At 37.7% G+C, this 5,918-nt stretch overlaps 1 pseudogene; it reads left to right on the top strand.

The window, feature by feature from the left end:
- The first annotated feature begins 4,596 nt into the window (after window positions 1-4,596).
- On the top strand, window positions 4,597-4,957 carry LOC131753013 (large ribosomal subunit protein eL33 pseudogene; annotated as a pseudogene).
- The last annotated feature ends 961 nt before the right edge of the window (window positions 4,958-5,918 follow it).

Genomic DNA, 5,918 nt, shown 5'->3' with positions numbered 1-5,918 from the left:
TTGAAGTATAGTTGATTTACAATATTGTTTTAAATTCCGCTGTACAGCAAAGTGATTCAGTTATACATATATATACATTTTTAAAATAGTTTTTCATTATAGTTTACCATAGGATACTGAATATAGTTCTCTGTGCTATACAGTAGGACCTTGTTGTTTATGCATTCTATATATAATAGCTTACATCTGCTAACCCCAACCTCTCACTCCATCGCTCTCCCAACCCTCTGCCCCTTGGCAACCACAAGTCTGTTCTCTGTGTCCTTGAGTCTGTTTCTGTTTCGTACATAGGTTCATTTGTGTCATTTTTTTAGATTCCACATATGAATGATATCATATGGTATTTGTCTTTCTCTTTCTGACTAACTTCACTTAGTGTGATAATCTCTAGTTGCATTCACGTTGCTGCAAATGGCATTATTTCATTCTTTTTTATGGCTGAGTAGTATTCCATTGTATATCTTCTTTATCCATTCATCTGTTAATGGACATTTAGGTTGTTTCCACGTCTTGGCTCTTGTGAACAGTGCTGCTTTGAACATAGAGGTGCATGATCTTTTTGGATTAGAGTTTTGTCTGGATATATGCACAGGAGTGGGATTGCTGGATCATATGGTAATTCTATTTTTAGTTTTCTGAGGAACCGCCATACTGTTCTCCATAGTGTCTGTACCAACTTACATTCCCACCAACAGTGCAAGAGGGTTCCCTTTTCTCCACATCCTCTCCAGCATTTGTTATTTGCAGAGTTTTCAATGATGGCCATTCTGACGGGTGTGAGGTGGTACCTCATGGTAGTTTTGATTTGCATTTCTCTCATAATTAGCAATGTTGAGCATCTTTGCATGTGCCTATTGGCTGTTTGTATTTCTTCCTTGGAGAAAGGTCTATTTAGGTCTTTTGCCCATTTTTCGATTGAAACCCAGTACATATTAACACAACATATTTAATGAAAAAGAATTTTATATACTTGAAAATTTAGGGAGATGAGTGGCATTGTTTACATTTTGTAAATCTCTTTACTGTATGGCTTTAACAGAAGATAGCCTCATATAGATATATAATTGGAAATGGTAAGAGTATTTTAATGGCCTTTTCTGATTAGGTACATATCATGCAGCCTCCAGAAAACTCCTCTGCATATGCCTGACAGAATGAAAGTGAAAATTATTATGAAAATAGTTTTGACCTCACGGACCCCCTAAAAGGACTTCAGGGAACCCTGTGGGTCCTTGGATCACACTTTGAGAACTGTTGCCTGAGTGAAACTTGCACATGTATGCAAGAGATGTGCTAGGAGGGAGGGATGTGCTAGGTTGTTCACAGCAGCATTGCTTGTAATAGAAAAATCTGGAAACAACCCAAACATCACTCATCAGCAAGAGAATTAGTAAGTGAATTATGGTTGATTCACACAATGGTGTATTTTACAGCAGTGAAAATAAGGCCTCTTTTCCTATCTTTGTACATAGGAAGTCTGTGTATTAACAGAGTTCTTGCATTTTGACTGAGTAGCTCATTTGATTGGCGTAGACCAGAGTATAAATGAGGCCATGCACAAAATAGGTATGTAAGAAGTGGGCAAACAATGAACAAACCCAAAGACTGAATGAAGAGGCAAAGCCAGAGTTACCTACCTTCCTGTTGTGACTTTTGTCATGTTAAATTCTCAGGCTTGAAGCCTTTTTATTTTCTGAAGCACTTGACTTCAGCCTAATGATTAAAAGCTAACTTCCTGTTTTAAAATAATGTGTATGTCATGGCAAAATAGTTTGCAAACAGTGGGACTTAATAAACATAAGCTCACAGAGAATTCAGCAAATTTATAAAAGACCTTCTTTTTGGAAGTTTGAGAGCACAGGGCTAATACAAGTACATTTTGTGTTTAAAACTGAGCCTTCTTGCTGGAATAAAAACATTTCAAAGCAAAATCTTCCCACACATCTGATCCCCAGTTAAAGGGAAAAAGGAACAATTGAGAGCTTTATAGAGGCCAAACAGGCCACTGAAACGATACTCATCAGCACAAAATCCTAAAGGTTGTAAGGAAGTAGACCCAGGATTCCTATGAATGGAATTGTTTCCCAAAGGGCTCCCCCCTCCACCACCACCGTCCTATCCCCTCAACACACACACACACACACACACACACACACACACACACACACAGGCTCTGTACAGTGTACTCTTTCAGATTAGAGGTACAAGTGTTAGCCTTACAGTGGCCAGAGACGACCGAACTAAGAAGGGTTCATAAAGGATACATGTTGTATTTGTCTTTCAAACATACACTTATATTAGCAGTTATTAAAACAGGAACACCTTGTATATCCAGAGGTCCTTACCCAGCAAACTTACTGGTCTTTTTTTTTTTTTAATATTTATTTATTTTATTTTTGGCTGTGTCGGGTCTTAGTTCCAGCACGTGGGTTCTCTAGTTGTGGCACGTGGGCTCAGTAGTTGTGGTGTGGGCTTAGTTGCTCCATGGCACGTGGGATCTTAGTTCCCTGACCATGGATCGAACCCACGTCTTCTGCACTGGAAGGGAGGCTTTTAACCGCTGGACCACCAGGGAATTCCCCCAAACTTACTGGTCTTGAACATAAGGGTTTTATTCCCCCAAAAGATTTTCCCACTTTGTAGTATTCCTGTATTACCCACCAGTTTTTTCCCTAGCTTAATTCCCAGGGTGCCGGCAGCCAGATATGGACCCACCAGGCAGGAGACTGGAGATTAATTCTCAGGTGAAACTTGCCCAAGGGAAATGGCTTAAGAGATTGACAGTTGAAGGTCACCTAAATAAACAGTGGCGTCTCTGCCTAGTTATCCTGCCTGAAGCCTTTTAATCAATAATCCTCTTCTCTCTCACTCACAAACACACAGATTTTCCAGTTAGCTTTTCCATGCTTCACTCTTAAATAAGGCTAATATTAAAATAATATTGAATAAGGTAAAATTCAAATAATTGAGGAAAAGTCTCTAAAAGATAGCAGCTAATACACACAAAACAATGAACTCAAAGAAAATAGAGAAATACAGAAAAGAGGAGGAAAAAAAGATATATTCTATGGTTACTCTTCAGGAAGAGAAAATAATGTATCCATGAAAAAAGAACAGGATGCTAAAAAAAAAAAAAAAGGAGCATTTGTAAAACAATAAAGAGCCCTTGGGATTAAAAATATGACAGCTCAGTAAAAAAGTTAGAAGATAAAATTTAGGAAATCTCTCAGAAAGTAAATAAACAAGACATCCCATAACTTTTGGTTGAAATCTGGCATTTAAATGCACTTACTGTATCAATCAAAAATTATTTAGGAAGCCTTGGTTTAGGAGATCAATTTTTCAGTATTTCCTCCTCAATCAACATCTCTGGCTTCTCAGACATGAAGAGACTCCACCCTCCCTTTCTTGTGTTTTGACTTCCAAGAGTTACTTACTTCAAGTGTAGAGGTATTTTTATGAATGAGTCCATAAAGTCAAATGCTGGTTTCTGGCTAATAAGTAAAGTATAACTGACTAAGAAATAGATAAGCCAATAAAAAAGTCCAGAAACAGACCCAAGTATATATTTGATTGTAATACTTGATAAAATTAGCATTTCAAATCAAAGGAGAAAGGAAGGGCTATTCAATAAATGGTACTGAGACACTTGACTAAACACCATTTTCCATTTGGGAAAGCCATTTAAATTATATTGCTACCTCACTCCTTACTCCAAAATAAGTTCCAGATGAATAAAAAACTCAATATAAAACATGAAACCATAAAAGTATAGAAAGAAAATATAGGTGAATATGTTTATCATCTTAGAATGAGGAAGGCCTGTCTAAGCATGCCATGAAATATAGAAACTGTAAAGGCAAATACTGATAAATTTGAGTACATAAAAATTTTAAATTTCTATAAAAGAATAAACATATTTAAAAGGCAAAATAAACTAATAAAAATAATTTCAACATGTATGATAGATAATTGGTTAATTTCCTTAATGTACAAAGTGTTCTCACAAATGAATAAGAAAAAAAAAACCCCACCCAAATGTATCAGTCAGGATCCAGTCAGAAAAACAGAAACCATGCTAGGTAATTCAAACAGGGAAAATTAATGCATCTGGTTACACAAATGTTGGAGGGTCAAAAGACAATTGGGTAATAGATTCAGAATTAATACCATAGAGAGCTAATAATGTTAATTTATAAAGAGCACCTACAAGTCAAAAGGAAAAAGACCAACAACTTCACATAAAAATGGGCAAAGTATATGAAAAGAAAAGTCATAGTCAAGGAAATACAAATGGGGGACTTCCTTGGTAGTCCAGTGGTTAAGAATCTGCCTTCCAATGCAGAGGACTCGAGTTTGATCCCCGGTCGGGGAACTAAGATCCCACATGTGGCAGGGAAACTAAGCCTGCGTGCTGTAACTACTGAGCCCATGTGCTCTACAGCCCACGTGCCACACCTAGAGAGAAGCCCACATGCCACAGTGAAAGATCCCATGTACCTCAACTAAGACCTGATGCAGCCAAATAAATTAATTAATTAGGGAGGTGTGTGGCACTCCCGCAGCTGAACTTTGGGGGCAAAAAAGTGGGGCCTGCTGGGGACAGGACTTCTAAAATGACAAATATGTCTGGAAGGCTGTGGTCCAAGGCCATTTTTGCTGGCTATAAGCAGAGTCTACGGAACCAGAGGGAGCACACAGCTCTCCTGAAAATGGAAGGTATATATGCTCGAGATGAAACTGAATTCTGTCTAGGCAAGAGATGTGCTTATGTGTACAAAGCAAAGAACAACAGAGTAACTCCTGGTGGAAAACCTAACAAAACCAGAGTAATCTGGGGAAAGATAACTCGTGCTCATGGAAGCAGTGGCATGCTTTGTGCCAGATTCCAAAGCAACCTTACTGCTAAGGGCATTGGACATGGAATCCATGGATGCTGTACCCTTCAAAGATTTAAACTTACTGAAAAGTAAATAAATAAAAGTGTGGATTTGTTCCCTTGTATTTTTTGTTTAATTAATTAATTAATTTTTAAAAAAGAAAATACAAATGGGTTTTAACACATGAAAAGATGCTCAACCTCATTCAAAAGAAAATAAATAAAACTTAAAACCATAATGAGATGATATTCTTCATTTATCATTTTGGAAAGATCAAAAGCCATTAAAAACAACAAGTATTGGGGCTTCCCTGGTGGCGCAGTGATTAAGAATCCGCCTGCCAATGCAGGGGACATGGGTTCGAGACCTGGTCCGGGAAGATCCCACATGCTGCGGAGCAACTAAGCCCGTGCGCCACAACTACTGAAGCCCGGGCGCCTGGAGCCCGTGCTCCACAACAAGAGAAGCCCCCGCAATGAGAAGCCCACACACCACAACGAAGCCCGTGCACAGCAACGAAGACCTGACAGCCAATAAATAAATAAAAATTTTAAAAAACAAAAAAAACAATAACAAGTACTGACTCAGAACCATCCAAAATAATTGAAGTGGAAAAAGCAAGTTGCAGAATGGTGTGACAATTTGTGTCCCAAAAAGGGGGAGAATAAGAATATATATTTACAATAGATACAAGCACATATATAATAAACACTATATATGCACACACTATATATACACACACACATACATACATACAATAATAATCTCTGGAAGAGTAGAGAAGGAAAAGTGCTACTTGTTTTTGTCTGCAGGAAGGGGACCTGGAGAAAGGGGGAACTTACTTTTTACAGAATACCCTTTATTTATTTATTTGTATTGTGGTCAAATACATGTAACATAAAATTTACCATTTAAAATATTTTAGAGTGTACAATTCAGCAACATTTAGTACATTCATAATGTTGTGCAGCCATCGCCACTATCTAGTTACAGAACATTTTCATCACTGCAACAGGAGACCCCATACTCATTAGCAGT

Source organism: Kogia breviceps, chromosome 3 (assembly GCF_026419965.1).
Source record: "Kogia breviceps isolate mKogBre1 chromosome 3, mKogBre1 haplotype 1, whole genome shotgun sequence".
Taxonomy (NCBI): domain Eukaryota; kingdom Metazoa; phylum Chordata; class Mammalia; order Artiodactyla; family Physeteridae; genus Kogia; species Kogia breviceps.
Note: the sequence above shows the minus strand (reverse complement) of the source record. Positions and strands in the feature narration are given on the sequence as shown.